We start from the raw sequence: 26,810 nt of genomic DNA, 5'->3' as shown, positions 1-26,810 counted from the left end.
GCTAAAACCCTTAATTCCTTTCCTTTATGACTGTAAATTGGTTGGTTGTTTCTCACTGAGTTGATTCTATGAATGATTCTTCTTGTCTAAGTACAGACACTGGACTTATTTTAATTGCATCCTGGGGTTTTTTCATACCATCTTTCTAATTTGTAAAGATCCCTTGAAATTCTAATCATGTTCTCCTCTACACCTGGAGTCTTCAAAGCTTTGTGGTATCTGCAAATTTACTATGAACATTCCTTATCCAATCAATGAAGTCACTAATGAATATTTAACAGTATCTGGTTCAGGACAAATTCATGTGAAACCACATTTGATATATACTTTTCTATCCAGTAAATCATTGGAAACTATTCTTTGACTTTGTTTTCCCAGCTCATTTTGCTAATAATCCATAGTAGGTCTTTTCTAGATCTTGTTTTTCCAGCTTAAGACAATGTTATGTGAAACAAGAATGCTTTAAAGCATCCCTAAAGTTATGATCTCTAGCTTCAAGAGATATGAGATAGAAACACAGTTCCTAAGCTTCTAGCAGCTTTGCACCTGCAAAGAGCCCTTCCTGAGCAGTTCTACACCCAGAGGGTGTTATCCTTTCACTTGCCCCAACTTTCTCCCACTGTAAAGAAATCACATTCAAGGGAAAAAAACCCATTGAGCTGATACAGAAATTCAGGGAGTTTGGAGTAGTATGAACTATGTAGATCAAGTTATAAAGGTACGCTGCCTATGAGCATTCCTTTATACCCTGGAAAATTTTTATAACTAAAGATCCCTGTTCCCACCTTCCAATTGTGGCGGGATTCTGCAGGTATGTACAACAAAAGCTATTACCTCCCAGCCACTTCATCCAATCTAGCCAGTTCCATCACTTTTACCTCCTTCACCTCTACCAGTGCTGGAGAAAGGGAGTATCCAGACCCATACTTGAGTACTAGCTTGGCCCAGCTGGTTGATCAAAGGAAGGAATGTTGGCCTGAATATCCTCAGTTACGTGCATTACATTAGGCCCTTATCATTACTTTGATGTCAGTTTTTGTGGTTTAATTATATGCTAAGATGTATTCTTAGGTAAGCCAGGAAGAGCTGTCCTTATGACTCAACCAGCTACTTTTTGGCCAGCTGACTGTACATTTAATTAACATCCTGGGCATCAGTTCCGCAGTCCTACCCCAGGCAAATCTCCCATCAAAGTGAATGGGAGTTACCATCTGTGCAGGGCTGCACAGAGAGTCAATAGCACAGCACTACAAGTTTGGGCAAACAGTCAATCTTTATGAATTTTTAAAGCTATTAAAGTTGTTTTTAGATTAAAATATTCCTTTTAGTTTGAAGAGATTAGTTTTTTTCCTTAACTAATGTGTTTGAATAATTTCTAAGCCGCATACTGGTGAAAACATTGAGAGGTCTTTTGTACTCAGTCTTTTAATTTGTATTCCTTCCTTGATATAGGGACATTTAAGCATGGTGCATCTCATGGAAACAGTGTATATGTACCACATCAAGTGCATAGGAGAAAAGTTACTCCTTTGACATAGATAAATGTACATTTAAAACTCCAGGTTGAAATATACACTCTGATCAATGCCCAGAGGCAGCAAACATGTAGGTATTTAATGTTTGGTAGTAAGCTAACATTTCACCCATTGAGCTTCATGGTGAATCTGCTCTCCATTTCACAAAAAAAAAAAAAAATCAATTCTCAAGCACTGAGAATTGAAGTGTCTGAAGCACTGTCCCAAAATTTCAAATTCTGCTATTGGATAACCTTAATCAAAAATACATACTGTAAAATCAAATAAGTGATGGGTCACAACCATTTGGATCTTCACAACACTGATTTAAGAGGCAGTATAAGAACACAAACAAATCCATGATGGTATTAAAGACTTTGGAAAAAGCTCAGTGGGATTTAGAAGAGCCGAATCCCATGCTAACCTCTGCCTTTCCCAATTCAATCTGCTTTTGCTGTTACCAAGGACGCAGCTTCCACAACATCGCTGGGTCCCTTGTTAAACTCTGCTCACCTCAACACAACCTCATCCCTCAAAGACGGACAGACTTCCCACACCAGTCACAGCTCTGCTTCACTTCTGAGTTGTTTTAGAGACAAGAAGGTGCCTCGCTGGCTGAGAGGGACAGAGGACAGCAGAGCTTGCCTCAAGCACCAAGTCAGTGCTCTGGATCTGCAGCAGAAGGGCTGGAGCAGCAGACAGCACTGATGCTTGAGGGGGACAGAAATGGTTTGAAGACCAGAGAACAGGATATAATACCTCTACTGCAGCATCAGGACAGCCCAACAATGCTGTGTACGTCTAATGCACATGTTGTATGGGATTGTCCAATGTGTTTGTTTTAAAAAGCAGGTGAAATCCAAGCAAAGACCCTGCCAAACTCAGAAATGTAATTTGGATTGAAAGAATTTGCTATGCTTTGCCTCAGAAGGCAATAACCTTTATTTGGCCCTCAACCACAGTGGCCACAAGAAGTAGCAGTAAACTGCATCTGTGATTCGGGAAAGAGTAAAAAACTAAGAAAATCAGTGATGGACCAAAAATATCTGCACTGGAAACATATATATATTGTGTCTCACAGAAAGGCTGTTCTTTGGCAGAAATAACAGACACTGGTTTATTTTGTGGAACAGGAGACAGAAGAGATTTTTCATACTGAAATGATCAAAGAATAAATTTAGGTTTTTGTTTTCTCTGTATTGTGTTTAATTAGGGCAGAGGAAAACGGGGAGGTGGGGGGAGGAGAATTTAAGAATGTGGCTGTCCTTAAAGGTTTTCAGCAGTGAACAGTGCTGGGTAGAAATCTATCTTGCACTTGTCACATCTATATTAAATTATCTACTTTTTTCATTTTACAAGGGAAGACGTGAGCAGAACATTACTCAGCTGTCAGGATACAGGGCTGTGCTGCTGAGCAGAGTAAAGTGAATATATTCTACAATGCTGCAAATCCAGCACAAAGGTACCAGAGGAGGGATCTGTGTCACCAGTTTTTCCTCCTGTGTTCCTGGAAGGCAGTTTTCAGTAGGCTTTGTTTTGACTGCTTTTTGCTATGATGATATTTAAACACGATCAATGGCCCTTTCTTCTGTAAGAATAGTGTCTCCTGACTACAGTGTTACAGATAAGGACAGGAAAAATATTTTTAGCTTTCATCAAATACAACCTGACCAATGTAAAGCTACTATGATAACTTATACAGATCCTTGCCTAAATACCAAAGGGTAGTAAAGAACAATCCTTGCAACTCAGTTTTTACTATGCTTTGCATGTATTTGGCATGTCAGAAAATTAGCAGGTTATAAGAGCCATTAAGAACGTACTAATATAATCAATATCATATTTGTGCTTCCCTAGACTATAAATACGATAAAACAGAAACAAGACTACAGAATTTCCTGATAATTCCCCACTTCTATCTTGAAATCTGACCTTATGATTACAGACTTTGCTGTAATCAATTTTCCCACTTCCAGGAATAAACATGTAAAAGAGAGTTTTATATTCCTTGCAAGGACAATTTTAGACCACAGAGTGGTAAGACTTCCAGGGTTCAAAAAGTGCCAGAAAGCTAAACCTGAGTGACTGAAATGTGATCAGGCAGACAGGGAATATGCTTGGGGAATATGCTAAAAGTTATATTATAGAAAAATAAATGCTGAAAACTGAGATAGTTCCTGTGCCTATCACTTCCTTCCAACACATTTCCATGTCAGCAGTGCTTTTTATGACATTTCCCTGACTGTCAAGGTAGTACTGTACTTTTTGGTATGGCAAGAAGTTGAATGAGAGCTCTTTTATGTGAGAAAGTTATATACAATAAAAATAGAAAGTCATATTACAGTGTGCTAGAAACTTTTCAGTGTATGCATGTACTCAGTACACTGCAGAGTAACGTCCCTTTATGTTTACTACAAGCTGAGAATATCAGAACATAATACTAGTCTGTTAGTGCTGTCCACATTCAAAGCCTAATATATCACACAGTTCATCAGACAGAAAAATTGCAGAAGACAAACAAAAGAAAAGAAGAAAAAGCAAATTTACTCTACTAAATAAGCAAGCAACCACAAAGGCAAAATATCAAATACCAACCCTGAGACATTTTCCATAAAAATACAAACACCCCACCTCTTAACTCTGTTCCTAACTCCCACCCTGGTGAGTCATTGTGCACAAAGAGCTGGACATTATTTGTTTGCCAAGAACATGTTTAATCTAGAATCTGTAGACTGACACCAGAGATGCAAGAGATGCATACAATGCACTTCCCCAGCTCATTTTCAATAGGGGAAAACACCAAATCAGCTGCCAAAACAAGTGCAAATCTTCAGTGTCATCAGAAAGCGCTGAACTTAGACTATGCCGTCTGTCTCGTCTGCTCAGTTTCGTTTCCCCTCTCACAGATTCCTTTCAGCAGTTGCACTTCATGTGGCATTGGGTTACACAGAAGCCTGCTCAGCTCTTGTTTGATCTTGTTTGTTTACCTTAGTCATGTTATAAACACTAAATCTATTTTCCAGCTTATGACAAATGTGTCCATTATTCTTTCTTTCCAGCATCCTTATGCTGGCCTCAAAAATGCTGCTGTTTTCTAGTTTCCATTTTCTCCCTTGACAGAAACAGCTACAGAAGCTTATGCATAATTTGGCTTCTAAAGTTCACCAAGCTTTTGCAGTTCCTTACTTGTATGCTGAATATGGAGACAAATACAATTTTTAGCTTTTTTTCAACCACTTTGGTGGAATGAAAAGGCTAATTGACAGTCTAAGCCCCAACTATGTAATTTATCTCAGCTCAGGCTAAATTGTGGCAAAATACCTTGAGAAAGGAAAGCAGGAGGCAACAGATCTCTACCTCAACCAGATGCTTTTGCTAGGAAAAAATAAACTTCCATCTTTCCAATTAACTGTAAGTCAGGAGAGCCCAGGCTGATACCCACTCCCTTGAGCTTGTTAGTCTGAGAATGCTGCTGAACCACCCCATGAATGAATTTCTAGAACAACACTGACAGTGCATCCCTGAACCACCTCCAGCTTCCACCTGTGCCAGTGGCATATCTCATGGATGTCTGCCTTTCAACATTTCTCATTTAGCTGTATTCCAAAACTGAGGAGCAGTATTTTCCCTTAAAACAAAGGCAGAACTTACCAGAACACTGTTTGATAAAAAGAACATTCTTCTGTACTGCTGAACATCCTGCACTACTAATAAATTCATAATGAGAATAAAAGGTGTTCAGCTCAGTGGGGAAAGGATAGATCCTCATACTCCTTATAAATATAGATACATATTTTACAAAGATCATTTATAAGTCAGATCTAATACCTCTTTGTGTCTCAGCATATGTCACAGTTGAGCCGACCATGCTACACAGAGGAACACCACACCACTTCAGGAGGCTGCAAGCTTCTGCCCTTGGTGTTCTTTGCCCAGCCTTTTATCCCCTCCTGCTAATGCAGTGCACCTGTGTGCCCTCTGTCCCCTTTGGTGGTTGGTCAGTGCCCTGGGCACTCACTGCTGTCAGTGCTGCTCACCTGCTGCTCACAGCTGTGGCCCATTAGGGATGAGGCTGGGCCACAGCCCCACTCCCAATTACCACAAACTGTGTGCCTACATCTTGCACCTTCTGTAGGAGAATATTGGAGACAATGATGTAATTAGTCTTTATGCCATTTGAGGAACCTCCTACATACACTCACTGTGAGACTGCTAATAACCAGCATTCTAAAGAAAGAAATGGCTTTATCTGCTTTGGAGTATATTTCTATGTATTAAGGTATTTCAAAGGCATTTCAAAGTCACACAGCAAGATCTCATTCCAACACTGACTCTGACTTCTATGGCAGCAAGAACTGGACTCTAAGATACTGCCCAGTTTGCAGAAGCAGAAAACTTTTTCAAAACCTGCTCTCTGAAACATATGAACTCAGGTCTTTCTAGTCCTTTACACCACAGCTTGGCAGTGCCACTGGAAAGCAAGAATGCTATGGATCTTCTTCATTATTAGCCTTTTGCCCAAGATGCTTTCCTCACTATTTGACTTTTTTTCCTTTCTATATTTTTGTTTAGCTTAAGAGGTTCTGCAGCAGCTGCTAGAATACGGATGCCCAGGACCCATTGTGGCATGATGAAGTGTTGTGCTAAAGCTCTCCAGGCTCATGTGACAGTAATTCCCCCCCCCCATGCACATACACTGTGTGGATCTGTCTTGACATCCACCCTAAAATTTCCCAGAGCTTCCCTTCAAGACCTCAAGGGAGATATCTTTACAGTTCATGTGCCTTATCACTATTATTTTCAAACAATGTGGTATGTGGAAGTAAATGTCCTGTCCTCACACAAGGGAGACAGGCAGTAAAACCAGAGTGCCACTGTATGAATTAAGAGAAAGATGAAAAACATTGAGATAATGTTGTTAACCACAGCACCTGACAAAACATAGTATTGTTCATTAAAAAAAGCTCATCTAACACCAAATTCCTAGTGTTTTTATCTCAGCATATAAAATTCATGCATGTAGTTGTTAAACTATTAATAAAAATTAGATTACATGATACAGGTGAACTACAAATGACAGGACTTACTCTCCCTATTCTGTCCTACTGACATTTTTGCTTGTGGTTTTATATCCCACTGTTATTTTTTAGGTCACTTCAGTTGTTTTGGAAAAGGACTGTATTTTTACTCATTTAAATGTAATATACATGTACTTATTTACCCAGTAAATAATAGGAAGAGTTTCTGATAATTTGGGAAATCCAATAACATACTGTTTATGAACTCTATTTGAAGTTGAGGAGGGACCAAGAAAAACACTGAAAAGGATAGTTTTCCTGTGAGGAGAAAAGTGTTTTTTAATCTATAGAACTCCTGACATTGAAAGAAGCTGACTGGAAAGGTCAGAGTGCCACTCTATGTTTGAAGGGCAGGGCCTTAGCTAAAGAGGTACTTAAAGAGAAGGAACTCACAAATCCTGGCAGGACATATACCCAAATCCTAAAGAATAACTGTAAGCACTTAGAACAGCCACAGAAAATGTCAGGGGAGAGGTGAGTGTTCTATATGGATATGCCAATTTTTCATGCTAAAGCAAAGAGGATTTTCTCTTAAAATCCCTCTGCAGGATGTGATGACTTCCTTGTCTGTGTTAGTGACTGTATGGCTGAAACTGGTCCATCAGACAAAGAACAGGAGAAAGAGATGAGAAAGAACCTCAGCAGGTTAAAACTGCTCCTGGAACTCAAGGCAAGGGGGACTGAAAGACCCTCCTTTTAAGCAGTGATGTCAGATGGAATATCTGTGCCAGAGAGGATGGCAGAGGTGGTGCCTGGAGCATAGGAAGTGATCCTGGGGAAGTTTGGAGTCATGTCTGTAAATTCAGACACAATCCCCTGAATGCTGAATTTCAGGAATGTTACCAGAGCTGTGCAACAATCCTCACCAGCAGTGCTGCTTGTGAATGTACACATAAAACTACTGTCAGACATGGAACAACACCTTGAAATAGCTGCTTGGTGTCTCCAGAAAGAACTGATTAACTTGAGCACTCCACCTTCCTGCAATTACAAAACATTCATGAAATTCAAACCCCACAGAAAAGCTGGGATCTGAATGTTCAGAAATACTTGGGAAGTGGACAATTACTTGGCCATTTTCTAGAAAGACTGAACTGTAATCTAAATTAATGGAGTGCACTATGAGTCACACAATTATTTCACAATATATAATCATCAGGCATCCATCCCATTTGTTTAACAAATTTTGTAAATTTTCTAGTGAAAGAAGAAAACAGTAAAAACCCTAATCTAAAATCAAAAATCTACTGCACTTCTCATTATTACTGCACAGGTCCTCTACCTGTTTGTATTTCTCTGGGCCAGCCTCCACATCAGGAGGCTGTAGCCAAAAGCACAGCTGTTCTGCATACTCACTGTCACGTCCTACAGTTAAAAACTTCACCAAATTCAGCCCCAAAGCTTCTTAAACAGAGCTACATTTGGTAGTGCTTGTGCACAGCACTGCTGGTATCGAGGCGTTTGATATTGAAATCTCACATATGCCCTTCTTTCTAAAATAATTAGTGATTATAATTTTGTCCCAGGCTGTGCACTGTCTACTCAGACACCACACAGAAACCATGGCTGTGCCATCTGCAAATACATTTGAACAAGGAAGTTTTGAGCACCTGCCAGAAAGCAGAATATCAGCAGAAAAATACATTTACTCAAAGAGAATGAAAATTTGCATGGCAGCAGAAAGAAACCAAACATTGCCATCACCATTATGCTGCTGAAGTGCTATTGTAAATGTGCAGTGATTGTTTGCTCACTGACAGCAAACAAGAAACAGGCTGCCTGTGTGAGAGCAGGATACAGTCTCTTCAAAAAGAAAAGGATCTTGGAAAATATTAAGTCAAACTGCTAGGAAATGGATCTGTCAATTTTTATTTTTTAAGTGAGAAAAATAAGTAGGTTTGGTAATTAAAAACCCCAAACAAACCAATCAATCAAACAAACAACCAAAATAAAATAATAAAAAAAAACCAACAACCCAAAGCAGGCTTTTCCCTGGAAGTTCCTGAGAAAAACTGTGTTGCCCTTAGAGCTTAATTTTTTTTATTACCATCTATAATTGTTTCCCAGGGTGTAATCACTCACATGTAGCTAGAACAGTACTGACTGGAGAATGTCTCTTATATAGGCTTTATTTATTTTTTCCAGAGAAGGGAGACAGAGGCCTGAAGCCATGATTTTGTCTTCATTCTGTGTGCAACATATCTCAAGGACAGAGCACTGGACTGTAAACAAAAGGGACAGCTGTAAGGTCATGAACATTCCTGGAAGCCTATTATACACAAATACAATGTGGAAAGAATATGGAAATCAGACTGAGCTTTAGCAATATTCATTTTATGCAGAGTTTTACATGTTTCTAAGAACCCAAGCTATTTCAAATTCTATTAGATCTTTTGTGTTGTATCATTTAATGTATTACAAAGCAGCTTTAGCTAACAGCAGAGGTGGGGGAGAAGTACAAATCTCACAGCAGAGCATAAAATAACCTTATTGAGTCAAAATGTTGTCTTTTTTGGAACAAAAAGTAACCCTTTATAAAAATGGGAGTTTCACTGCTAACTACACTACATGGAGACAACTGAGGAAGCATGAACAGGAAAGAGATAAGAAATGGTACATATGTGTTCTGGACGTTATATTATTCCTACCATCTTCCATTCTGCTTCTAGGCTGATTGTTTTACACTTGTCCTTTAAGTAAACAAAAAATAATAAGAAGGAAAAGGCCCTAATATTAACAGCTTCATGACCCCAGGAAAGGTCAGAATTTGGGTTTTGTTTTGGTTTGGGTTTTTGGTTTTTTTTTCTCCTGTGCAGGGTAATATTTTCAAGACATGTTTTTCCCTGCATATTGTGCTTACACAGACTTTTTGGTGGTGCTCCAATAGAAAAACGTCTGCATGTGCAGTTCTAAAAAGCTTTTCAGCAATGTAAATTATTAAAGACACAGGGACTCAAAACCATACAAATGCAGTGAAAAGCAAAATCCCTGTTGGCTACTGTACATGACTGAGTTATGCATTGCTCTCTCCTTATCTTCATTAAAGTTTGCACAGGAAAATCATTCTCTGTGGTCTCTCTTCTGTGTCAAATGCTCAGCCATATTCTATGTCAAAGCACTGCCTCCTCAAGCAACACTCACTAACTCATCAAGTTAGTATGGGGACTAGAGTAAAATTAAACTGATACTTCTAAATTATCACATGTGGCTCTTGGCACTGCAATTGCATGAATGATTACCCATGAATTCTCACCCATTATTTTACTGGATAGTATGTGCCAAGAATGACACCATGCCAAGTTAAAAAAATATATAAAATCTCTCACCTGCTCCTAATAACTCCCCCTTCCTACCTAATCCTTTTTTTGCCTGAAAGAAGAGATAGACCTCACAGTGAGCCCTGAAGGTCAACAATCTTGCATTCCACTGGAGCAGCAAATTCCACAATTAAGAACTAATATAGGAATGTCAGAGTCCCACGTGATTTCAGTGGTTGTAGTTGAGGTTCAACTCCATGCACGAAAGCCCTGCCTGTTAAAAATCAACACAGCAAATTGCCCCTACAAACAAACTGGAGGCCAACTCCTCTTACAGATGGCAGAATCGTATTCTTGAATATTGAGCTAATATTTATTTGTTGCTGCAGCATCAAGTCTGTGTGACAAGCATATGCCAAAGTGCCAAGAACCTCCAAAGACAGCACCTCTTCTGTTCCTCCCCAGCTAACAATTGGCATAAGGAATACAATATTGTTTCTGTAAGAGCTGAACAGTGAGAAGTGACCTGCATAGTCTTCGACAGACGGAAAATCACAAGCAGAAAATTCATTTCTCACTGAAACGCATTTCTCACCACTTTTTTTCCTTTGATACCATTATAATAAAATATTTTCCATTCTAAGGAGGTCTCCTGAATCCACACATCACAGGCAGAGGCTAAGTATTTTATTGGCACTTTCTCCTTTAGCAGCTACTCAATCCAATGAATCTGTCTATTCTACCTGCTCTGCACCACCCCCAGTAAAATGTGATCAGTAGATAAATGGGAGAGCAAGAGGGAGGAAGCAGCATAGATGGTCTCAGTGCCAGCAGCTATCAGCTAGGCAGGTTTGTGTGCCATTAGGAGAGAGAAATACAAAGTGCTCTTTCTGTATGCTCTTCTTTGTATTAAAGCAAAAGCTCCAGGGAGTAACTTAAAATCAAAGGCTGACAGGGCACAGTGAATCTGAACAGTTATAAGACAGCTGGGAAGGAGAGGCACACAGGTGCAGAGTGGAAGGAGGAGAGGAAGGAGGAGATGTGGATACAGAAATAAAGTTGAGCAGTAAAGTATAAATCCATCTCACCCCTTCATCTTGGTCCAGCAGATCCTGGCAAACAGCTAAGTTTAGTTATTTTAGAGTTTTTCTGAACTCTGTTGAGATGCAAAAGTGCTTACAGCATGTCAGAGACATATGTTTTCCCCTTTTATATTTTTTAATTGTTCAAATACATTTAATGAAGCCAACATAACCAAGCATTTGGAACTCCCTGCTAATATACCAAAGTGCTGAGACAATCTGAGTGGATCTACTTGCAAAATATTTCCTGTTTTATTTGCTTTCCATGTTAAGAGTCCAGTGCCACAGAGGACTTGGCAAGCCTACAGTGTTCAGTGTTTATCATGAGGAACTGGCTTTTTATTTCTTCCCAGGACACAATGTTGATACAGAGTGAATTCAGTACTGAAACAATGCCTCAGGATGACATTAAGAGACACTGCTGTGGCATGTGAAATCTTTCAATATTTATTCTGTTCATATTCCCAGCAGTAACACTGTAGTTAATAAATGCACCTGAAGTCTCCACTAGAATTTTTCATTTCCCATTCTAAGCTGTTTTAAAGTGATCCTGTGCACTTTACAATAGTTGCTCTCTTTTGTCACAAACATGATATCTTCTTAAGAGTGGAAGAGTCTGATCCCTGTAGATCCCAGAATTACCATATCCTACATATTAATCAAAGTTTATGAATCTACTTAAAATTATAAGATTAAAGCAGCCTAAAAGTTTAAAGTATAAATAACCGTGTATTTATTTTTAAAAAGAGCTGGAACATGTTGGCAGTCTTAGAATTCACACTATTTTTTTGTTGGGTCAATAGAAAAGGATTTTCTCGGCTGATATTTGAAACAGACTGCTGCTAAATCCTATGCAAAGTCTGGAATGCATCATGCCTACATGTGCTTACATTTTTTTTCTATCACCAAGACAGCTAATTACACAGCATCATTTATTTATTTATAACTGTATTATTTTGATGCTCTGATGCCTATGAGATTCCAAAAATCAAGTACAGCTTCAACACAGGTACCTGCTTGTGGATGTAAGTACCTGAACAGCAGAGAACTGGACCATCTCAGCTCATTTCAGGAGCTCAGTCAAAAGCAGTGTGACCAGCAGGTCCAGGGAGGTGCTTCTCCCCTTCTGTTCTGCCCTTCTGAGACCCTGCCAGGAGCTCTGCATCCAGCTGTGGGACCCCCAGCAGAAGAGAGACCTTGGAGCGAGTCCAGAGGAGGCCCTGAAGATGTTCCAAGGGCTGGAGCTCCTCTGCCAGGGACACAGGCTAAGAGAGCTGGGGGTGCTCAGCCTGGAGAAGTGAAGGCTCCTGGCAGACCTCAGAGCACCTTCCAGTGCCTAAAGGGGCTGCAAGAGAGCAGGGAGGGACCTTCTGCAGGGGCATGGAGTGACAGGACAAGGAGGAATGTCTTCAAACTGCAAGATGGTAGGTTTAGATTAGATATTAGGAAGAAATTCTTCCCTGTGAGGGTGGTGGGGACCTGGTACAGGTTGTCCAGAGAAGCTGTGCATGCCTCATTGCTGGAAGAGTTCAAGGCCAGGTTGGATGGGGCTCTGAGCAATCTGGTCTAGGGGAAGGTGTCCCTCTCCATGGCAAAAGGTTCAGAATGAGATGGTCTTTAAGATCCCTTCCAACCCAAACTATTCTGTGATTCAATGATTTCATGCATGCAATATGGCAGGCCTTACTTTGCATCATACTCCACTTACAATAAAAATTAAAAGCATAGACTAAAATCCTCTCCTGTTTTAACCATCATACCTCCACTTGCTTCTGTGGAGCAATGCTAAGTGCTGAAGAACTGGACACATTTCAAAATTCCTAACAAAAATTCACTTCAGGTTTCACCATGGGGATCACTGAATGCTGCATCAGTGTGTGGGCTGTATGTGAACAAAAGGGTTTTCTTTAATATATCCTGAAAATGGAAACTATCATTAGTGATGCTGTTCTGACTGTGAGGCATTTTTCAGTGACAACTTTTACAAAGAGAAGTGATCTGGCCTAACATTGAATTCAGGGGTTTTTTAAACACAAGTCCTATACGGAAATCCAATGACTGTTACTCAGTGTCCTACCTGGACCTCAAAGAAACATATCCACATGAGGTGTCCACCTCATGTTTTGTTAGTGCAATATTTATCCTGAAAAAGCACTTAGGGACTTAAGCACACATATATATGGTTATTTGTATTTGTATAACATTTACAGGTAAATGTGTGTGGATAGCTTCAACCTGACTAAACTGAAATTATCCTTTAAACTGAGCAAAATAAAAGTTTCAGAATAAAATTTCACTGGGGTTTTAGGAGCTGAGAAACACGACAAATTTAAATTACAACTTGGTAAAAGATAATTATCCTTGAGGAGATGCTTCCTCTAAAAGCAATTCCTATCTTAAAAAAATTGTCCTATTATAATCTCTAAAATATATGTACTTATAAATTTAAAAGACCATTTAGTAAGAACTTCATGTGCTCAGATTCTTAATTTACACTGTAAATAAATAAAAAATGGATATATTGTGAATTTAAGTCAGGGCAAAATCATGTAAACATGAAAGGGCAATTTGAAGAACAGACAACTGTCTGAAAAATTTCTAGCAGTTCTTATTAATCATATGTAATCATATTTCTTCACTTGTTGTACATCACTGTGAATCTGAGTAGACTCAATATCCCATTTTTACAGACCCGTCATATTGCCATGCAAAAGACAAAATGTTATTAAAAATGGGTTCAAAACCACTGCAAGATCAGTGGATTTACCAGCAACTGCAAAACAACTTACATTTAAACTCTTATTACACTAAACCTCAAAAAACTTAGGTCCTGCTTATATTAACTGGAAAGATACAGAATAATGTGAAAATATTAATAAACCTATTCCAACACCCATCTTTAAAAGAAGTTCCGTGGTAAAGATATCTGCCTGTTGTGGCAATTCTTTTCTCTGTTCCTATTTAGACCTCTATTACAGGGGCACAGCAAAATGCCAGCTAATGAATGAGAATCCACTTTATTTTCACCGGTTCCCCCATGATCAGTCCTATATAGCTGAAATGTGCTTTCCCAGCCACGATTTGGCTTTCATATAAAAATATCAGCTCTGCTATATTCTGGTCACATACTGATCCTGGTCTTTTTACACCTTCTCTTTAACTAGGTCCACAAGCTATTGTTTTAATTGAACAAACAGAACTGTTAACTCTAGGCTGTTTTACTCGTTAACCTGAGATCTAAATACAGGTTTCTTTAGCAAAGTTTCTATATCTATCACCAGGAATTAAATGCGTGCAAACTTCACATGTGACTTTCCACTCACTTTCAATTTAATAAAAATAGAATCCCTAAGTGTTTGAATGTACAGTTCCCACTTTGTTTCTAAATTTGGGCCATTACTTTAAATTATTGTTTAAGGCATCTCTCCCTGAAGGAGATCAGAAGGAAAAGGGACAATGTCTAACTGTAAAGTCGTGATTGTGGGGGAGTTTTCTTTTACTCAGTGCTCTGCAAAAAGCTGTTTTGTGGCATTGCAGAATGCCATGATTTGTTGCATCTTACTGCAAGGTGAAAGGAAGCCTCATCATCTGATCACCACTGTATCTTTACAAGCCCTGAAGATAAAGTATGGAAAATCTATAACTGCAATGTTATGTCTGTTGCTGCTGCGCTCTTTATTAATCAATCAATGCCTCTCAACAAAGCTCTTTCAGCCTCCTCCTGTAGCAGTTAGACCTATAATCAGCTAGACAAAAACAGTTCAGAGATGCATCCTTTGTGCTTCTATGTAATTTACATACACTAAAAAAATCCCTCAGTGTGCTATTCATAACATATTATGTAGTATAGAACACACCACATTATGTGCTATAATCACAGCCATTACTTAAATTGGCTAAAACGTTTTTTTACATTCTGGAGTAAATTTCACTATTAAGACCAAATGGATTAGATCATTGTTTCCCTATTTCCTCTGTAAGTAAAACACAATTGTTAAATAAGTCCCTGACCTTCCTGTGCATGTAAGGTAGGATGAGAGTACTGTTACAGAAATGAGTGTTGTAACAATTTGTAAACATTTGCACCTGATATACAGACACCCTCTGGCTAATTTTTATTAATGAAATTTTAAATTTTCTGAAACTGAACCACAGTCATCAGTGGAGCAAAAAGCATCCCATGCTGCATCGATAGGAGCTTCAGCTGCTGCCATTACTGTGCCATTTCAGACACTGCTGTCCTACAGCACAGATCGATTCACTCGCCTTTGCTTCACCACGGTTCTCTAGGGGCCTTCTCACCTGAGTTTAGCCTGGTCATTTTCACCCCCTGCTGTTTTAATAAAAAGTCAGATTTGGAAGAGTTAGTCACTGCAGTCACTGCAGCTAGTGGCTGCACACCGGATTTTATTTTGCTTTTTTTGCAGGTGAATAGTCCAGAGGGGAAGGAGCCTTCATTTCACCAGCTTGCCCACCTCGTGCAGCCCCTGCACAGGAGGGGCAGCAGATCCACAGTGATCAGAGCTCTGGGTCAGCTGCACAGAGGCTTGCAAAGAAAGTCATCTGTTAAGTACTCAAGGAAAGATTTATTTAGAAAGCTTCTGTAGGAGGCCAGTGATGTGGATACAAAGGGTGACAAGTCCCAGGTGCTCTACTTGTTTTCAGGGCAGGAGCATGGTTTACAGTGAGCTGGGCTGCTCTGGAAAAGAGGTAGGTAGAAGCTTGGTGTAGGTTGTCTGACTCTCACAGAAATGTTGGGAAGCAATGAAGTTTAACTTTTGGTTAAAAAAAACATATAACGCTTGTATTAGCTTTTCTGAAGTGTCAGCACTGTAAGAGATTATTTCCGTCCCACTAAAATCAAACATCTGGCTGGTAGAGAAGATGAAAGTACCTCAAATAAAAAAGAGGATGTTAAAGCATTACAAGAAATGTATATCTTATACAAAGCAAACTATAATATGCTGTGGTCACAATGTGCATTATGATCTCTTCAAACAGCTGTTCAGGCATTTTGATAAAAAAATAACACACAAGACTTGCCTAAAATTTAAATCTCTCCTTGTATAAATATATTTACTTTCAACTTCTTGAAATAAGTTGTGATGAAATAGAAAGAAAAAAGTGAGAACAGTACATGAGTTAAGATCAGAGACAGTTTCTTCCTCTGTATTTTCATATCCCACTTCCCTTGACAGTACCTGAAAATGTGATTTTGGCTGGCTCCTTTGAGAAATTCATGGTGGAACATACTCTTACCAAGAGTCTGAATTCTTAGGTACCATCATTGGCTACAAGTGGAATAATACACATTCAATTTGATTTTTTCAGCATGACACTAAGGCCATTAACTACCTGAGTTCAAATCCACACACTCCATGAACAGGTAGTAAAAAGAGTGAATCACTAGGCTAAAATCTAAAATCTAATTCTCCAGACACCAAACTTCCCTGCATCACTTATTAGCAGATACAAAGCCAAAAAATATTTCACCCTCCAATTCCAGTTTCCAAATGCTATCTATCATCATCTTTATCTTCAGTGACAGAGACTACTAGAGAGCACACCCCACAGAACATTGCTCCTAAGCAGAAATTCAGAATGTGGGCAAACTGGGACAACATTCTCTCTAAAATATTGCTAAGCTTCCCTTCATTACCGTAAAGTCTTAACCTCAGTTTTGATCTGAATGGACCAGAATTTTGTGGAAGTCTGAATCCAGTTCTCTACTTTGTAGTTGAGGTCTGTATTTACTGATGCAAATACAGCACCTGAGTTTTGATTCAACATAATCTATATATCCATGTCATCTTCACACTACAGCACGGGCTGTATGGGGAGGTGTGGCAGTAAGACTGTCCCTGAGGGTGAGCTATATTGGATGTAACATGCTCCAGAGAGCTGTATCCACTAGCATGGCATCAAACACACAACTGGATTAGCAAATCTCACTGGACAAGTCTGGAAACCACAACAGATGCTGGCAATCACAGAGACAGTGTTGGAGTGCAGCCTCACATATTATCCTCACCCTTGATACTGTTATGTTGAATTTTGACAGGGACTGACCTTTCAGTCAGAAGATCTTTTCTGTTTGTCTGCTACCATATAAATAGGTCTTAACATGTACAATATTTTAAGAAAGATATCTAGCAGTGTCAGTTCTCTATATGAGCAGAAAGCCTTCCACCAAAATAAGGTGACAGAATTAAAAGAAGATCACCTCTCTCAGTTATGTGATTACAAAACTGAGAGAGCCTTTACAGCAGAATGTGCTGCAGCCCTCAGAAGTCTGCAATCACTCAGAAGTTAGCTGGGAATTTTAGATTAAATTTTTCTATAACCTTCTTTTGTCAAGTATCAGTACACTTTCCAGTTAATACAAGAATCAGGTTGATTTGCCAATTTACCTGAACATGGCACCACAAATGTGCCTCCTTACTGCTTTTATTTACTTATAAATTTGAAATTGTGGTATACTTCTGCAGTTGTTTTTATGATGTCTACAGCTGGATGACTTGTTAGCATCTAACAACTGACCAACCTAGTTAGAACTCTCCTTTAGGCTTGATGTTTTTAAGAGAAGCTAACATTCTTCCTTTTCCAGTCTCCTCTAACTCCCTGTTCTTTTGTCACCCCCTCCCCAGCCCTCACCTTTTATCCTCCTCTCAGGAGCAAATGCTAACAGAATTTATATTCAGCATTTTGTCACATGGCAGACATCTATTTTTCACTTGTCAGATTGGCCAAAATTAAAGCAAAATCATATTAGTATCTAATCAACTAATGCAGATTCTCTGAGTGAAATCCTTGTCAAAAATGGGTTCAAAAAATACTTGAAAATTATTGAAGTAAGAATACTCAGGCTTGCATAACAAGGAACAAGATTTCTGCATATCCATTAAGGATTTTTTAAAATAAACTGGAACAAGGCAGAGGATAGGGCACAGCTAAAAGCACATTGGAAAAATCAATAGCCATAAACAGCAGATCCTTTTTAAACAAATCTATCTGTAAAAAGAAAACTGAAAGTGAGTAATTCTTTATCCTCCAATAAACAGCTAAAAATTTACATTGCTGCCAGTTTGAATAGGACCTACCATGTTTAATATATTCTGGGTTATATTTTGCTCTAGATGACTCAATTAGAGTCAGCCATTCCCCAAGGTGAAAATATACATTAAGAGGAAAAGACACAATGCCAAACAACCTTTAATGCATTTAAGTAGTAGTAGTAATAATAGCAGTGGTGGTGTTTTCCCTAGCTTGCAATGAACGTAGGTGGATTTTATCTCCAATGAAACATCAGTATGAGATGTAATAGTTATAAGAAACCAGCTGACACTCTTCCCTGTTTGATAACACAGAGCTCACTTTTCTCTTATTGATTCTCCCACATAAGTGACCTGTATAGAACATAACATGCTGGTTAGATTATGCTCCACAATGCTTGAGAGAGAGTGAGCCCAGTAAGCAGAAGGTTCCCAGCTGCATAAACAATCATACCCTGCTTACTGCCTGATACAAGAGTGAAACAGCTGTATTAGCCTTGGCAGAGAATTATTTCAGACACAACTGCACTTGATTTATGTAGGGGTCCCATGAACATAAAGCCAGACTTGAATTTCTAGGAGCTGATATGGTCAGACTCACTTTATCTACTGCTGTGTGCAACCAAGGTAAAGCAGCAGCAGCAGCCTGGACTGGACACTTTTGCCCATGGTATAGTTAAGTCCTTTAAGAGAAGATGGTTATTTTTCCCTTTTTACCAAAGGCAAGATGTTACTATGGAGTGCAGTAACATCTTTTCTCAGTGATGAAGAGATCAGAAGAGGTTTTGATATTTGAAGATACACAAATCACATTTCTATCAGTTTTAGTTAGACTGAACCATATTTGGGTGGATGAGTTCTGACAAACTACAGCCCTTTAAGGACCCTGTCCTCTCTATATTCCACCACACCAGCTCCTTGCAGCTCCACCTCTGCCATTCTGCTTTCTGTCCCCACAGCTGTACAGTCATCTCGAGATGACACAGCACTCTAACTTCAGAAATGGCCAATAAAACCATGAAGCAAAACTTTCTAGCCTGTCCAGCCATCCTCTTCAAGTTTATGAACCTGGTTTATGAAAGCAGGTTTTCAGAGCTTACAGTTCTTTTTGGTATTAATAATGTCCCCAGGAGCACAGGACACATTTGACTAAATTGTGAGAACTTTTCTTACCTAACAAGGTAACACCTTCTTAAGGAAGAAAAGTAGTGGCATTTACTCTCTTACAAGACTATATACTAAAGCTAAAATGACATAAAGCAGTAATTGTAATTTTAGTAACTCCTGTAAAGGCTGTAAAAGCAACTGAGACAGGCATCCTTTTGAATTTTAAATAAACTACAAAGAGAAGTGTTTTAAAGGTCAAAGATTGTAGCAAAACAAAGGAGTTCAACTTCCAATGCACACTGCCTAAATGCACAAAACTTTATATGTCTAAAACAAAATTGAGTTAACAGGCTGGGGAATTTGGGCTAATCTCTGTATTCCAGGCATGAATTAACCACAAAGAACCACCACAGAGTGGGTGAAGCATTTGGAAGTATTAGCTGCTCCCAGAGAGAGTACACTGAACTGAGTGGCTCAGTAAACCTGTCCCACAAGGCAACTTCTTTGTTCCCTCACACAAAGCACATTTAAGCACTTTTTAATGCAGGATTCAGGATTTGGTTCCAGTATTTTAAAAGCGGTGAAATGTGTGTACCAGGTTGAATGCCATCCTGAGAGTCAGGAGTCCTGGCTTCTGTTCCCAGGTAAATTCCACATTTCCATGTGATCTCAGGCTGGGCACCCAATCTTTCAGTCTACCAGCCTGCAGTATGGGTATAATGGTATTTGTCTGTGTGAATAAGGTATTTTAAGACTGAGCATTTACAGCAAGCTTTAAGAGTCTCAGATGAAAAGTATTACATAAATCCAAAGGATTTAATGCTTAGGAAGATGAAACATGAAAAATTATTTTCAGTTACTTTAAACCATTGACAAGAAGAGTTTTTAAAACCTGTTTTGCTAAATTTGAACATATACTTATGAAAAAAGGCTTTTGGGGTAAAGTTTCTAATTCTTTTTGATTACCCATTTTTAACAAGTTTGCTTCATTTGCAGGAATGGAAGAGCAATTGAAATGAAATTGTAAACCAACAAAAGTCAGAATATATTGTAGATGTGTACAAAACCTACCAGTTTACAACCTGCAAAAGCCTTCCATTCAAAAAGGAAGGCAACCTGCCACACACTGCAGAAGCAATCCATTTTGATAAAATGCATGTCTTTGTGAATCATAAGCAGACTTTCCACAAAACTGTCTCTCTTTTTCTCCTGATTCCCTGCAGACGTGTGCAATTTTCACTGCCTGTCAGTTTATCAAAAAGACCAGAGCATCAAATTTCAGCTCTGGATTGTCAGGTCTGATCCTTATTTCCTTTCAAATTCCAAAATACTGACACATTGATTGGAGTTCATAGTGTCAGACAACAGCACTTAAGAGACATTTTTGCTAAAATATAGCTTCTGATCTATCTTTTATGTTGGGTTGGAGTTTTTTTTTTTGTTCCTTTTGCAGCCTCAAGAGTATTGATTTGGGGCTCATTTATATATGATTTTCACCAAGTAGAAAGCAATTCGCTCAAACAAAACAGTTCTTTTGTATAACCTTTTAAAAGGGGGCCCATCAGAGGGGATTGATCTAGCTTATTTAGCTTGCCAGGACAGCCCCCTCACACTTCCATGAATTGCCTGGATTATTAAGTTCCCAAATGCAAGTGAGAAAGATCTATAACAAGTGCTCACAGCTACACAGAGTGCTCAGTGTATCGCAAAGTTCTGTGTCTTAACAACATGTAAAAGTTGTGACCCTGAGCAACAAACATTTTTATATACACACACAGAGAAAAACGCTGAATATTATCTGTAAGGCATCTTTAGCAAATACATTATCAGAGCAGATTTTCTCCATTAGATAGTATCTAGGAATAATGTCTCAACACAGTGTATGGATTTTAACACAGGGTTCTCTCTGAAGTACTCAAAAGAGTCGTCCTGTCTCCTGAACAGCTGCCCTTTCCAGCTGGAGACTGTGAGACTGTGCTGGACACTGCTCACACCTGTAATTCTGAGGCAGTAGCAGCATTTGGGGTACTGCAGTAGCTCCACAAATTGCATAACAATGGATTTGAAGCACTCTAATTCGCGTGTACACTGTAATTTAATGTAAATGGTTAATTTGATTCTCCCTCAAGTGTGGAAGTCAGAGAATGCTGCAGTGTTTCTCCAATTTCACTAACTAAGCTCAAAAGTGCACAGTGAGAAGGGGGTTTACTTCCTCCCTCCCCCCACCAGTATATTTAGGGATTTGTGCAGATTGTATGGATTTGGTTGTGATGCAGAATGAAAGGTTTGTTTCTGTCTTCCCCTTCAGAGAACACACTTTCCCTTTTTCTTCAATTTTTCATATGTAAACCAAGAACCCTTCAAAGGTAATCCTTCTATATAAATATACATGTGTGTTTTTTAAAAGTGTATGTATATGTTTATATGCACATACACAAGTATTTTGATCCAATAATCACCTTTTTCTGGGATGGCCATAGAGGGAGCACAAAATGAAATACCTGTTCCACCATACTCTCAACTAGGCCCCTCCTTTCAGGGACAAAAATTGTCAGGGCTATTGTTAAACTGTGGTCACACGTGGGAGAAAGATGGACAGGGCAATACTGTTTGTACTCACTGGATGAAAACTTGCAGAAGCTTCTCCATAATGTTTAAAAGGAATGAGGAGTAAGAGTAAATGGGAAATTTTACAGAGTTTGAACTGAGATTAGAGGTTCAATGAATAAGCAATCCTTAGAACTTCCACAGATGAAATGAAACCTAAAATAATATAAAATAGATCTACTAAATTCTTTATGTTAAAGCAAAAATTTACTTGTCTAAAATTCTTTGCAAGATATCTACCCCCTTCAAGAATGTTGTATGGAAAGTTACATGAACTTTATCACATTCATTCTTAAACCTCTTCATATCTGAGCTGTGATACAAAAGCTTTTGCACTATCCTTATAATTTTCTATTTGTATTAATTTCAGAGAGCTTCAAAACATGTATGTTATTTAAAAAAAAATACTAGAGAGACATTCAGAGTGGGGGAGGATAGCACAATACAACATTATATCTGTTCTAATTGGTAAAACCCTAAATTTCCAAAAGCAGAAATGCTTTTGTCAAGCACCTGAACATAGAATGGAGGAAAATGCTCCACAGGCAGCTCAGACACACCACGCAGCCAAGGGAAAAGATGTATAATTAACTGAAGAGGAGCCTAAGAAGTTGCGCTGGCAGCACAGAGAGCTGGTGGGAGCCGGCCCCGCGCGGGCGCGCTGCAGCGCGGGCACAGATTCCTTCTGCGGGAACTGACCTACATTCATCACACGGGCTGGAGCTGCTGCTTGCTCCCCTCAGCAAAAGGGATCTCTGTTCTAAGGCTTCCAGAGAGCACTGGTTATATCCAGACAAGATGTGTACAGAACAATGAAACCATGAAAAGTGAATATCTAATTACAAGGATACATGAAATATTTCTTGTTAATACACAGTAATTGTTTATTGTGTACTCATTGTACCAGACACATATACAGCTATATATACTAGCTAAAAGAGCTGGTTTTCATTTTGAGGCATAAAGGAAATTGTAAAACCTATAATAGCTACAAGAAATAATTTTTTTTTTTGCAAAATACTTTGCTTCTATGTGAATATGGAATCGAAGGATAAACAGATGAATGACAATAAAGAATATGTGCTGTGATGTTCTCCCTTTATTACAGAACCCTGTCTTTATGCAAGTAAATGAGTACTTTACCAAAAAGGTAAAAATGCCTTTGGCTAAAGGAGGGATTGGTTATGAAGTTTTCAACATTATTACTTTTGATCCATTAGCACCTGAAGGCTAAGCCAAGATCAGTGTAGAAGTCTTGTTGACAAATCATTTACAATTTAGTTAATTAATACCAAAAGAAAACCAAGGCACCGAGAAGCTGAGTGACTTGCTAAGGGTCATAAAGTAGTTCAACCGCAAGGGCAATAAAAGAGTCCTGGTTGACTTTCAGCCCACTTCCCTTCCCACTGTGCCTTTCACCCTGCAACACACAAGGCCCAATTTTCTCCATGTGTTACTTACTCTGTCAGATAAAAGTATAAACTGGTAAAAACAACATGGAGTTCTTTCAACTGGAATTAACTGGCATTGATATTTCATTTCTGAGAGGATTTCATCATTTATCTTTCATAAAATGAAAAGGAATTCCTTGTTACTCAACCCACAAAACAAGAACAAAAACAAATTAAAAACAAAAACCAAAACCAAACATTTCCAAAGATCTAAAATATTTCCAATGCCTTTTAAAAAGAAATTGAGCAGAAAACTACCCTTCACAGTTGCTTAATTCTTCATGTCAGTTCTTCTACAATCAGAACCTCATTACTGCTAAGTTTTGTGAGAAGCAGGTATGGGAAAGCTATGACAACTCTCAAACTATGAATGCCCTCAAATGAAGAAGACTCTTCTGTCAGCATGGATACACATCTGTGGGTTGGGATGTGAGATCTTTGCAAAGGCATAAAGCAACGGAGTGTGAGATGGTCAAGAAGTCAGACACTTTTATTTTTAGGGAGATGAATCAACATATGACTCAAATATTGTGCAGAAACAAAACACACAAAGTAAAACATGCCCTCAACTCCCCTGGAATCACCATGGTGAGACAGAGCTCTTTCTTCATCAGCTGTCATGAATTGCTGTTTATGTGCAGACCTTCTATGCCATCTATGAAGCACTTACACAATGAAGTATTGGACTCAGCATCCACTGGCAGACCCCCTTTTCTTCCCTGTCTGTCCTCCAGTGCAGAGACAATTTTTCAGATCTGTTTCTAGTCGGGTTATGGTAAGGCTGATCCAGCTTCAGTCAGATTCAGGTTTTGCCTATACAACTCTGAGTAGTGCAAGACCAAATCCACCTGTGAGACAGGTTTCTGTACAAAGCAAGCTGTGCTCAGAGCAGAGCAGGCAGCAGTGCTGTCAGCTGCCCATGGAAGCTCGCAATCAGCTGGCAGTGATGCCTCTCAGGAATGGCCAGTGAGCTGGGCAAGTGGGCACAGTGCCACACCAACAGATGGGCAGGGGTCTTAGGCAGCCAAGAGACCGTGTATGTGTGTCAAGTGAGGGTACTTAGGGCAGGATTCCCATGGCCATCCAGCCTAAGCTTGCACTTTGACAAAGGAACGCGCCATTGCTAATCCAGCTCAGGGCTGGATTAAGTAGCAAGGAAAAAGAACAGCTCCTGTCACCACTTGGGACTCAGGATGGCCGGGTGGCTGGAACAGAGAAAAGCCTATTGCTGCATTTGCTTTTGTCTTTTACCACAACACTCACATGGGAAACTATGTTCTGAGTGGACAGGATATGAAAACCAGGAGCTGCTGTCTTCAACTGAGAAAGAGCTTTACTTCCTCTTTTTAATATACATACATATAAGGAATATTCCTCTTGCCAACCCCCTTATTCATCTGAGCAAGAATGTGAAGCGCCAGTAATCATTTCTCTTTTTCTGCTGTACTTTGGTTATGCAATATTGGGGATAACTGCTATGTAAAACATAGGCCACACATTCCACTTACATTCCACTTACTCAATTTTTCCAGTCCCTGCATGGAATTAATGTGAGGTATCGCAAGGCAGAGGTGTGGAGCAAAATCTCCATTGATGTCAAAACCTACACTGAGTAAGAAGTGAACATTTCGGGTCCAACTCTACCCTATTATAAGCTCAAAGTAAATCACAAACCAATCAATAGGATCACAGAGGGTTAAGTGAAGGCTGGATGTGTATCTTTAATAACTACAGTACAGAAGTGATTACCTACATTTAATTTGATGTTAATGCATGCATAAGCCTTCTGAAAAAAATATTGTAAACAACCAAATATTCAATAATCAGGACTAGTTATAGTTAGATGACAGCATTTAGTACTTCTAGGTCATTCAGGATCACAGACTTTAAATAACTTCCATTACACTTCTAAGAGGCAAGAGCTATTATCACCATACTACATGTAAAGAACTGACACCACAAGCAGCTTTAAGGAGTTGCTTACTTTGGATGAAACAAGTGGCAATGATGATGGATTTACAAGGAAGTTTTTGGTTCCTAATTTTGTGACCAAACCACCAGATTTTAGCTAAAGTTTTAGGGCCAGAAGTAGTAATTTTTGCTAGGACTGCTAGGATTGTAGCTAATATAATGTATATGCTATAAAGAAAAAACAGTAATTCTGGAAATTAAAAAAACAACAGGATTTGATTCACAATGGCATTTGCAGGAATGCTGTACAGAGGAATAGGAAGCAGAACAGAAAGGGACTGCACATCATTTGCAGACCTTTGCAGTCCTTTGGGCTCACTGAAAGCATAGAGCCTAGCAACTTAGGTCACTGTGAGTAGGTTTGAGTTTGAATGCAAGTATTTAAATACCTTTAATATTGATTATCTTCATAAGACAAAGTTATGGGTTTTTTTTAATTATTCTGCTCGATAAGGGTTAGAAAAAAATTACATTCATGTTCTCACCAGTATGTAAATCACATTTGTCTGAAGAGTTCCCAAGACTTTTCTGAATTTAGTTGCATACCCTCAAAAAAGCAGCATACATTCAAGAATGAATGATGTTCTACTATATTATATGATTTTTAAAAATCATCCTAAATTTGACATGCTGACCTTTCACTTATATCTCCTTCAGTCAGAAAAAACAGAAAGAAGAACTTGGTTTTAATGAAAAAGGTGCAGTGTAGGAATCTTCAGTTCTATTTAGAAACTCAACAATCAGGCTGTATTTGAGCTGCAATATTTTTTTTTTTTGTGAATGATACTGATAGTTCAGTACAGCTACAACTAGGCTTCTGTACCTTGGCTCTCATATTCCAATATTTACATCATGGTGATTAGTTACAATTTCCAATGGTATACCAAGGGAATATTTTCTATTTTTATCACACCTGATTTTTTTCATCAGTCCCACTCATTCTGCAGAACCAGGAAAACTATCATGCAGGAGAAGTAACAGAATGCCAACATTTAACACAAGAACAACCCCATCCTCTTTTAACATGGGTTGATGAGCAGAATGCTTTTGGATTTGCCTGTCTGTAAGTGGTTCTGTGAAGAGAACATAACAACATAAGCTTTGTGAAGCTCCCAAAAAATGAGAAAAGCATGTTGTGCTGTATCTCATTTCTATGTAAAATTAATGAAAATAAAGCAATGCACTTCCCATGCATAATGAATAACCATGCCAAACTGTATCAACTTTTTCAGACTTACCCTCTAGAGGGCTTTTAAATGAGGTCAACAGCAAACCTATCTTTACATTTGATCTGAGTGGGAGCAGCACACAGTAACAGTGCTTGGCCATGCAAACTGCAGTAACAAGCTCTTCTAATTCTGGTGATGAAAAATAGAATACTAAATACTGCCCTTGTATTTGTACCAGGTATGGATTTCACAGATTCAGTTATGGAGAGAAGACAGGACTGTGAGTAGAGCTACACAGTCCCCATTAACAATGCTGAAAAGATCAATGCTAGCTAAGCACAAGAATGACAACCCCATATGTCAGATTCAGTAGGACCAACAGCACATGCCTGCTCAGGGGGAATATTATTCCTTAGAGGAGTTTCAAAGAATCAGGCAAAATGCTCCCTTTCTACCTCAGAAACTGATAATTATGATCCTATCTTAACAGAAAGCAGCACCAGTATGGTCACAATAAGGAAA

Source organism: Molothrus ater, chromosome 14 (genome assembly GCF_012460135.2).
Source record: "Molothrus ater isolate BHLD 08-10-18 breed brown headed cowbird chromosome 14, BPBGC_Mater_1.1, whole genome shotgun sequence".
Lineage (NCBI taxonomy): Eukaryota > Metazoa > Chordata > Aves > Passeriformes > Icteridae > Molothrus > Molothrus ater.
This window is presented reverse-complemented; position numbering follows the sequence as displayed.